Below are 11818 nucleotides of genomic sequence, written 5' to 3'. Positions count from 1 at the left end.
CTCATTCTCACAACTACCCTGTGACATGGGCACATTAGCCTCATTTCACATGAGGAAACAGGCTTCAGAGACTTGCTCAAAAGCGTTGACTTAGCAGGACCAGAGTTAACACTGGAATCCAAGTCGGCTTTGGAGTTTCCTTTCACTGCACCTGCTTTGTGTGTAAGTGAAGAGAATTGGGAGTAGGCTAGCACTGGTTGCGTTAGTAGGGCACATGCTTCATGGCTTTCACCATTTCTCGCATACTAATGCTGTAGATAGATAACACAGAATGAGACTTTGTAGTACATCCTGAAAGGAAGGCAGGAGGCCCCTTGCTTGTCTCCAGAAGGCCTCAAGAGGAGTGGTGTTCACTCACTCTCCTTTCCTTTGTAGAGCCACCCCTCCCCGTGCCAAAGCCGCCCTGCTTGAAAGTGCTTGGTCCGAGTGGTTTTGTTGGTTTTGTTCTCGGAGAGACAGCAGTGAGCAGTCTTGAAGCAGGATCTTATTTCCCTACCCAGAGACTGAACCTGAGTAGCCTGGATGAAAAGCAGGAATCCTGTTTCAAGGAAGCAAAAACTGCAAAAATGGGCACCAAGTTTATTATTAGAGACACAGCACAACATGTGGGAGAGCACACAGAGAAAAGGTTTGTTTATTTAAGACAAAAGCAAGGCAGAAATACACACCCAGAGAAGAGGGTGTGTGTCCCGAATGAGAAGCCTGCCAGGGAGGTGATTTCAATCCCTTATATGGGGCAGTTCTTCCTGGTCTTTGCTCTCCTCTGGCCAGTTAGCCCGCTTCTTTTCCCACATCTGAGCTGTCTTTAGGGCCCTGCCCGCAATATGCGTGCACATCTTTTTGCCAAGATGGATTCCAGCGTGGAGGCTTACGGGGAGTTGACAACACCTACTGTGGGATGGCGCTCCCTCCCCTTGTGACCCCAGAGGAGCCTCCCTGCACATGTGCCGTCGGGGAGGTCTCCTTGACCTCAGGAGTGAGAGATGTGGTCCTCCTAGCTCTTTACTCCAGCAGAGCTCAGCTCCTGCTATTAACTTTGTCCTTGGCGTGTTTAGGGAAAACAGAGCTCCAATTTCCTCCATTTGACAAGATCCAGCTGCTCAGCCCAGGGGCCCATCTATCTCCTACCTCAGTTTGGATGGGGCTGGCTGCAGGGGGAGTTCCTGACTCCAGGGTGGCCAGAGCCCTCCAGGGACTTTGCTAGAGCAATCAGTGCAGACACTGTCTTCTTTGGGGACTGCAGTCTGTCACCCCCTGTGAGCCAGCTGTCACACACAGAGGCACCCAACTGGGGCTTTGCAGACAAAGGCGGGAGAGCCCTGACACCCTCATGTGAGACACTGGAGCCCAGCTTCCCAGAAGGGACCTATCATCCCCTCCCTAACTTCTCAGGTAGGTGAGTTGGCACTTTTTTCCCCTTTACAAAGTGGCGTTTACCTGGTGAATTGATCATGGCTCAGGGTGAGGTCCTCAGTCTTACAGATTCAGAGGTTCCGTTCTGTCAGAGCCTCATGAAGGAGAATACCTGATTGGTAGGGATGGGAACTTTCAATATGATTAAACTCTGAGTAACTTAAATGAAGAATTTACAATAAGAGCATGAACTCTCAATGTATCAAACCTTTAAATTGACCTTACCAGCCTGTTTTCTCCCTGTAGACATCAGAAATGAAATTATCAGCAGGTTGCCTGGTGTCCCTCATGGATCTGTAACCCTCTACCCCTCGACAGGGCTTGCTTGTTTACACAACAACTCCCTAGCCTGAGTCTAGGACTATACACCTCTTGAGGGCTGGGATTGTGTCTCGCTCGTGGTTGGATTCCCCCAAGCCTAAGACAGAGCTAACACACATGGTGACACTCAAAAATGTCCAAACAAATTTCTGTTTCAGTCAGCAAAATAAAGAAATCCCATCACCACTACTACACCACCTACTTACCAAATGGAAACATTTCCTGCAATGGTAAAACATGACTTTGACATTAGCCAGACTACTTCCCAGCAGTTAGATGAATCCGTGACCCCGCTGTCCACTGAACAAGACTGTGGTAGAGACCACCAAGGCCTCGGGGCTTCCTTCTGGCATCCTCTAGGATGGCCTTGCCATTGCCTCAGTCCTGAAGGCTCTGCAGACTTGTTCCTCTCTGCTCCGCATGGGTCCTGATACCTCACACGAGCCATGGCACACAGGACGCAGGTACTTTGTATATTAACATTTTGTTGTCCAACAAATGGATTCCCTACAACAAATAGGGAACAGAGGCTCACATAAGTTAAGTAGCTTGCAAGCTTCATATTATTGGCTTCTAAATTGCCTAGAATAGCTCGTTCAAGGCTTGCTTTCTACTGTGTTTTAAGAGCATCAACTTTTCCCTTAACTTGAGAAGGGCAGAGGATGTGACAGAGGATGGGGTTTCACTTTAGAATTCTCTTCTTGGACGGGTCACTTAAATCCTGACATTTATGTTCCCTGTTTGAAAGTACAATAGCAATAACAATACGAATATCTGATTTGTGTACAATACTTTATAGTTCGCAACATATGTTATTTCCAGTTGACACATTCAACAACCCTTTGGCTAGACAGATCAGTGATTGATTCCTAGAGATTACTAGAGTGATTTGCCCAAAGTCATCTGGCAGGCAAGGGCCCAGGATATTTCTAGTTTTGACTCCCAGCCCCATGCTCTCTCCACCTTCTTGCCCTGCCTCTTTCCTTACGTGCACTGATAGCAATCATAGTTAGGTCTGGAAATATCATACGCGGTATTTCATCCACCACAGAATTTGATGAGGCTACAATGAATTTGTTGTGATCTGTGACTGTTGAGCTCCTCCTGTGTGAAGATCACTAGGATAGGAGCTGTGGGAAATACCAGGAGAAGCTGACTAAACTGTGCCCTCATCCACCTGGACACCAGTTCCCACGTGCTTTATCCATTGAGCTATAATTTCAAATTGGCTCTTTTTGATGCACAGTTTTATGAGTCTAGACAAACACATGCAGTTGTGTAACTGTCACCACAGTGGGGACATCAAATGACTTCATCACCCAAAAAATTCCCTTATGCTCCTTTAGAGTCAACCCCAGCTACTCCCTTTTCCAAAATATCCTATCCGTGGAATCATACAGGAGGCAGCCTTCTGAGTCAGGCTTCTTCCCCTGAGCATAATGCACTTAGGATTTACCTGCTGTTTCATTACCAGTGGTTTGTTCCTTTTTATTTCCGAGTAGTACTCCATTATAGGGATGTACTATAGCTTGTTCATCATTCTGATCAATGAAGGACGCTTAAGTTGTTTCCAGTTTTGGGCGATTATGAATAAAGTCCCTCTAAACGTTCTTGAACATGGTTTTGTGTGAATGAGCACATAAGAATGAGAATGCTGGCTTTGCAGTCCATTTTTATGCCCTCAACACTTTTTTGCCCTTTTTAGGACTGATTTTATCATGCACTTGTCTCATCTTAGTCAATGGTTTGTCAGCATAGAGCCCACCGTGGGCTACATGGGTCCCCAGCGAAGCGAGGTACACCTGGAAGATCCCAGAACAGGGGGTTCTCCTTCTACTAGTACTATTCCTCCTTCTGGACCTCCCTGCACCATCCCTCACCCCACAGGTAAAGTCTGGCTTCTTCTCTGCCTGTTAAATTGTTACCGACCAGGGTTCTTGGCCTCCTTAATAAATAGAAATTGATAAGAGGCCGGGCAAGAAATTCAGGCAAGGCTTTACTGGGGCCCCTGCTGCAGCGGGGGGAGCGCGAACAACCAACAGGTTCCCTTGCTTGCTCCCTCCCCGACAGGGGGTGTGGGGTGTGGAGAGTGAACTGGTTCCTTATACGGGGTGAGGGTAGGGGGTGTGTCCAGGGGTCAGGCCGGAGGGGTAGCTTAGGTGGTTCACCCACCCCTGAGGTGGTGTTGAGTGCAGGGGGCATGCGCGGTACCCTGCTTTTGCTCCTGACCCCCTGCTTTTGCGCCCGGATCCCCAGAAGTGGCAGTTGGGATTTTTGGTCTTTTTGTACCTTGTTGTCCATAATTTGCCCCAACTGCACATGCATGCAGTTATTTTTAGTTCCTTATGGTTCCTTTGTATTTTGTTGCTCGAGACGTTTGTCCAGGTGCAGTTGGGGTCCCAGGTCCCAGGTCCCAGCTTGTCTCAGAATCACTCCTCATTGCAAGTTTCATTCCTCAGCAAAGTTCTATCTGGCCACCTCACCCCACAGAACACTCCCTCTCTTTCCATCCCACTCTCCATTTGTCTTCTACCATCATATCCTGCCTGTGACATAATTAGATTGGGCTCTGTCTTTTTCTGTGGGGTCTGTAGTTGCACAATTATGATCCCCACTTTACAGACGTGGAAACTGAGGCCCAGTGAGGCTAAACAATTAAGAACGAGGTAACATTTTCCAATCACCCACCACCATATGCCATAAGGTCTCCAACAACATTTTATTGTCCCCTCCTCTTCAGATGAGAAAACTGAGGCTCAGGGAGGAGAAATTGCTTGTCCAGGTCACACAACTGGGACTAGAACCGAGTTTTATCTGGCTTCAAACTCCGATCTGTGTGGTGTGAATCTGGGCTCAGCACCACACAGCACGATGCGACACTGCGCTAGGTGTTAGAATGGAGGGGGCCTGGCCCAGGGACTCCAGGCAGCACCGCTCACCTCTGAGCTTCCTCCTGACCTGCAGGGCAGAGAGCGTACAAAGGCTGACTGACATCCGGGCAAGGGCGCAGGTGTGCCTGGTGTCTGGCGTAGGAGGCAGCATCCGCCATCCCTGCCCTTCCCTCCCCACGTGCCCATGGACAGGGCTTCCAGAGGAGCCAGGCAGTGACCAGGAGACCTCAGGGTCTTCCATGTGTTGGAGCTCCCGGGACAGGGGTGCCTGATGGAAACAGGAGGAGAAGCAGACATTCTGGCTGACTCCCAACTCAGTATCCTCTGGGGCTCAGGTCTGCAGTTCCCACCATTGCTTTGTTGGCATTTTACTTACCATCCTTTTTAAAGATCCACAGCCCTCCACCTAGAATAAGAATTGGTATTTCTCCATAAAGTCACCCTAACTCCACAGAGGCCTTGTTAGGCCAATGGGAAGAACTGTTTAGGTTCCCACTGTCCATGAAAATCTTCTCAGCATTCAGAGTAGGGCCCAAAGTAAGAGGAATGTAGGCACTGAAATGCACACTGACCAATATTCAGCATGCAACAGACTACTGAAAATTAAACTGTTCTCCTTTGAACTGTGGAAGGAAAAGTGTTAAAATAATAATAATTACCATTTATTGAGCCTTTACTACAGGTCAGGCATTATACAGAGCTCTTTACACAGTGTCTCAATTAATTCTCATAAAAATCCTTATTTTATAAATGAAGAAACTGCCACAGAGTTTCCATAACCTGAGGGCAAAGCCTGGGGAGTAAATGGTCTCTGAAAATTGCCCTAGCATTTTGTGAAGCAATACTGTGTGGCTGGAGAAGAAACAGCACTGCATTTCTTTGCAGCCAACATATTAATTTCCTAGCAAACGCTTTACCTTGGACTCCCCAGCCCTCTGGAGAAGAGGCAGAGGCAGAGACAGTGGCAGGACCTACCTCAGATGGCAAAGAATGTTGCCAATGTTCAGCAATGGCTGCTGATGAAAAAGCAGAGAGACAGGCCACACAGTGAATGTGCCACTGTCTCAGGGTGGGAGGTGGACATGGTATTGGAATGGTCAGTGGTAGTGTGGAGAAAATTCAATCTTCTACCCACCGAGCCCTCACTGCTCCCCTTCTTTTCCAGGGCTCTCTCCCCTTGCTGGCTACTCCCAGGCAGAGTAGGAACTACCAAGAAAAAGCCTTTGGAGGCAACCAAACAGGTTCAAATCCTGAGTCTTCTAGTTACCAGCTATGTGATCTGACAATTTAGTCAACCTCTCTAAGCCCCAGTTTCCTCATCTGAAAAATGGAGATGATAATAATCAGGTGCCTGGTAAAAGGCATCCATTAAAAAATGATTTCATATTTAATGAAGAAAGACTAAAGCTTTCTCCCTAATCAAAAACAAGACAAGGATGTCAGGTCTTGCCACCTCTATTCAACATTGCACTGGAGGTTCTAACCAGGGCAATCAGACAAGAAAAAGAAATAAAAAGGCATCCACACTGGAAAGAAAGAAGTAACACTATTTCTGCTTGCAAATGACATGATCTTATATATAATAGAAAAGTGTAAGAAATTCACACATACACAAACAACTATTTGAGCTAATAAATGAGTTCAGCAAAATTGTAGGGCACAAGGTTGGTATACAAAATGGTTGTATTTCTATATATAAGCAATGAAATATCCAAAAATGAAATTAAGAAAACAGTTCTACTTCTAATAGCATCAAAAAGAATTAAATACTTGAGAATAAATTTAACAAAAGAAGTACAAGACTTGGACATTGAAAACTGTAAAACATTGTTGAAAGATATTTTAGAAGACTTAAATAAATGGAAAAACATCATATATACGAATTGGAAAGACAATATTATTAAGATAACAATAATCCCCAAATTAATCTACTGATTCAATGTAGTCCCTATCAAAATCTCAGCTGCCATTTTCTACAGAAATTGATAAACTAAAGCTAAACTTTGTGTAGAAATGCAAGAATAGCCAAAACAATCTTGAAAAAGAAGAACAAAGTTGGAGGACTCATACTTCCTCATTTCAAAACTTACATAATCAGGATTACTATGTAATCAAGATGATGTGTTACTGGAATAATAATAGACATCTACATTAATGGAACAGAATGTAGAGTCCAGAAATAAACCCATACATCTAGAGTCAATTTGGTTTTTTTATAAGAGTGCCAATACAGTTAAATGGGGAACAAACAGTCTTTTCAACAAATGGTGCTCGGACAACTGGATATCCACGTGCAAAACAATGTTACACTCCTACTTCAAAAATCAACTCAAAATAGACCAAACATCTAAATGTAAAGCCAAACTATAAAACGCTTAGATGGAAACATAGGGGTAAATGTTCATGGTCTTGGATTTGGCAATGGTTTCTTAGACAGGACACCAAAGCACAAACAACAAAAGAAAAAGTAAGTTGTAGTTCATCAGAATTAAAAACTTTAATGTTTCAAAGGACACTATCAAGAATGTGAAATGAAAAGTAACCATACTCCAATAAAAATTAATTTTAAAAAGTAAATTAAAAAAATTAATTAACTAATTAAATTAAATTAAAAAAAAAAAAAAAGAATGTGAAATGACAACCCAGATTTCCAGTTTCCAATCTGGCAGGTAAGGAGCTCAGAAGTCATTGCTCCCATACTAACAACAATAAAAAAGCTTAACAAACTGAAAAAATTTTTTTCTTAGATCCAGCTGAGGACTGAGGTCACAGGCAAACTGCTGTCCCATAAATTGGTGAAACCAACGGATGGATACAGAGAAACACAGCTTACCAAAGATGAAGCCCAAGAGCAGTGGGAACCACTGTGGGAACCAGTACCAGGGAAACTTAAACCGTAATTGATGAATTGTTGGAGGCTCGATCTGGAAAAGCTTGTAAAAATACCAGGGGTTTCAGCCTTAGGGAGGACCCACACTTTCCTGAGTTTCACCTCCAGGAGCTCTACCAGGTTCTTTCAATGAAGATCAGAGAAAAATCCCCCCATCCTGCCAGAAGGGGGAGAGAAAATACACCAAACGGCTCTGTTCTTCTTAACAAGGCTTTCAAGAGAAACTATTTTACCAGAGCCTGACTGAGGTTTTACTAGAGCCTAGCCAAGCTCGAGGAAGGGAAATACCCAACTGCAGCCCCACTCTGGGCTTCCTGTCCTATATAAGTGGGGGGAAATCTGAGAAGCACTTCAGAAGGTCACAGAACAGGGGCGTGGTCTCACTAAAAGACTAGACCTAATCATAAGATTAGAGAATCCCCTTCCCCAAATCTTACCAGCACATGGATAGGTTTCCTGTGTGATAAAGGAGACAAACCCAAGAAAACCAGAGGAAATTTAGCTTCTGACACTTACAGCTACAAAACTAGTAAACACAGCCTAAATCTTGGCCAGATAAAAATAAAGCCTCACACTGATGGCCTTTTTAATTCAGTTCCTTTTACCCAGTATATCACGTTAGGCTTTCAACAAAAAATTACAAGGCATCCTAAAAAACAACACTTTGAAGAGACAGAGCAAGCATCAGAACCAGACTCAGACATGGCAGAGATGTGGGTATTATCAGACTATGAATTTAAAATAACTATGATTAATATGATAAGTGAAAAAAGTACACAACATGAAAGAATAGGTGGACAATGTAAGCAGAGAGATGGAAACACTAAGAAAGAACTGAAAGGAAATGCTAGAAATACAAAACAGACTATAAAGAAATGAAGAATGCCTTTGACGGGCTTATCAATAGACTGGACACAACCCAGGAAAGAATCAGTGAACTTTAGGAAATGACAACAGAAATTTCTAAGATTGAAATACACAGAGAAATAAGAATGAAAAAGACAATAGAATACCCAAGAACTATGGGTATTACATATGTATATAGGGATACAAAAAAAAAGAAGAAAGGAACAAAATAAATATTTGAAGTGATAATGACAGAACTTTCCAAAAGTAATGACAGACACCAAACTACTCATCCGAAAGCTCAGAAAATACCAAGCAGTATAAACACCAAAAAAAAAAAAAAAAAAAAATCCAATACCTAGACATATCATATTCAAACTGCAGGAAATCAAAGACAAACAGAAAAGCTTGAAAGAAGCCAAAGGAAAAACACACCTTACCTATTGAGGATCAAGTATAATAATTACATCAGACTTCTCTTCAGAAAACATACAAGCAAAAAGAGGGTGGTATAAAATATTTTAAGGTGTTGGGGAAAAACCCACCAACCTAAAATTCTGTACCCAGAAAACTTATCCTTAAAAAGTGAAAGAGAGGGATTTCTGTGGTGGCCCAGTGGTTAAGACTCTGTGCTTCCACTGCAGGGGCACAGGTTCGATCCCTAGTCAGGGAATTAAGACCCTGCATGCTGCACAATGTGGCCAAAAAAAAAAAAAAAAAAAGTGAAGGAGAAATAAAAACTTTCTAAACAAATAAAAATGAGGAAATTTGTCACCATTGACCTATTTTGCAAGAAATGTTACACAAAATTCTTCAGAAAGAAAGAAAATAATGTAGGTCAAAAATTTGGATCTACATAAAGAAAGGAAAAGCTTAGAGAAAGAATAAATGAAGATAAAGTAAAATCTTTTATTTTTATTATTAATTGACCTAATAGATAACAGTTTTGTTTTTCTTAAATAGCAACAAAGTATCCAGTGATGATAGATTATGGATCAGAGAAATGAATGATAGCAATGTTATAAGGGACAGAAGGGAAGATTTAGGAATACTTGGTTATAAGGTACTTGCATGACCTGTGAATTGGTATACTGTTATTTGAAAAAAGACTTGAATTAGTTGTAAATGAATATTGCAAAAGCAATCACTTGAAAAAGCAAACAAAGAAGTATTACTGATATGCTAAGAGAGGAGAGAAAATAAAATTCTATAAAATATTCAATTAAAACCAGAGAAGGCAGAAAAAGTGAAAAACAAGAGAAACAAAGAATAAGGGAAAGGAATACAAAACAGTAAACAAATATGGTAAGATATCAATCCAACCATATCAATAATCACTTTAAATATCAATGGTCTACACCTAGAGGGGTGGGATAAGGAGGGTGGGAGGGAGGGAGACGCAAGAAGGAAGAGTTATGGGGATATATGTATATGTATAGCTGATTCACTTTGTTATATACACCATTGTAAAGCAATTATACTCCAATAATGATGTTAAAAAAAAAAGAAAGAAAAAAACAATTAAATAATTACAACATAAAAAAATATATATCAGTGGTCTAAATACAACACTCAGAAGACAGAAACTGTCAAAGTGGATAAAAAAACAAGACCCAACTATATGTTTTCTGCAAGAAACTCACTTTAAATATAGATATATTGGAAAAAAGGGATGGAGAAAGATACACCATGCTTATACTTTTTTAAAAAGCTGGAGTAGTTATATTAATTTCAGACAAAACAGACTTCAGAATAAGGAAAAATTATTAGGAATAGAGAGGGGCATTAGGTAGTAATAAAGACATCATTCTCTAAGAAGACAAAATGATACTTACTGTGTCTGTGCCTAACAACAGTGTCAAAACACATGAGGAAAACACTGATAGAACTGCAAGGAGAAATAGATGAATTGATTATCATAGTTGGAGCTTTCAACACCCTTTTATCAGGAATTGACAGATCCAGCAGCCAGAAAATCAGTATTATGTAGTTAAAATGAACAGCACCATCAATCAAACTGGATCTAATTGACATATATCTATGACTTCATTAAACAACAGAATACACATTTTTCTCAAGCTCACACAGAACGTTCACCAAGATAGACCATATTCTTTTTTTTTTCCCCTGACTACACACAGTAACATTTCCAGTATTATTTTCAACCATAACAAGCAAAGTGGAATTTAAAAAAATTTTTTATACAGCAGGTTCTTATTACTTATCTATTTTATACATATTAGTGTATATATGGATAGACCATATTCTTGGCAGTAAAATACACCTTAACAAATTTAAAAGAATAGAAATATGGTATCAGACCACAAAAGAATTAAATTAGAAATCATTAACAGAAAAATATCTAGAAAACCCTAAGATAATTGGAGATTAAACAGCACACTTCTAAATAATTCATGAATCAAAGAAGTCTCAAGATAAATCTTAAAACCTTTCAAACTAAATGAAAATAAAAATACAACTTATCAAAATTTGTGGGATGTAATGAAAGTGGTGCTTAATGGGAAATGTATAGCATTGAATTCATATATTAGAAAAGAAAGAAGATTTAAAATAGATAATCTAGTTTCCACCTTAGGAAATTAGAAAACAAGAGCACATTAAATCCAAAGGAAGCAGAAGAAAAGAAATAATAAAAACCAGAGCAGAAATCAATGCAATTGAAAACAGGAAATCAAAAGATAAAATGAATAAAACCAAGAGCTGATTTTTTGAAAAGATCAATAAAAATGATAAACCTCTAGCCATGTTAACTAATAAGCAGAAAGAAGACAGATCTTACTAACATCAGAAATAAAAGAGGAGCCAGGGACATCAAAAGGATAAAGAAAGGAGTATTATGAATAAATCTATGCCCAAAAGTTTGATAACCTGGATGAAATGGACCAATTCCTTGAAAGACACAATCTACCAAAACTCACACAAGGAAAAACAGACAATTTAAAGAGGCCTATATCAAAGAATTATAATCAGGGACTTCCCTGGTGGCGCAGCGGTTAAGAACCCCCCTGCCAATTCAGGGGACAGGGGTTTGAGCCCTGGTCCAGGAAGATCCCACATGCCGCGGAGCAACTAAGCCCTTGTGCCACAACTACTGAGCCTGTGCTCTAGAGCCCGTGAGCCACAACTACTGAGTCCACACGCCACAACTACCAAAGCCCTCGCACCTAGATCCTGTGCTCCGCAACAAGAGAAGCCACTGCAGTGAGAAGCCCGCACACCTCAACGAACAGCAGTCCCCGCTCGCCACAACTAGAAAAAGCCCAAGTGCAGCAACAAAGACCCAATGCAGCCAAACATTAATTAATTAATTAATTTTAAAAAAAGAATTAGAATCAATAATTAATAACCTTCCAAAACAGAAAGCACCAGGCCATGATAAGTTCACTGGTGAGTTCTACCAAACATTAAGGAAGAAATTATAATACCAATTCTTTAC

Source organism: Balaenoptera physalus (assembly GCF_965194825.1).
Source record: "Balaenoptera physalus genome assembly, chromosome: 6".
NCBI classification, from domain to species: domain Eukaryota; kingdom Metazoa; phylum Chordata; class Mammalia; order Artiodactyla; family Balaenopteridae; genus Balaenoptera; species Balaenoptera physalus.
The sequence above is the reverse complement of the archived record's forward strand: the minus strand, read 5'-3'. Positions refer to the sequence as shown.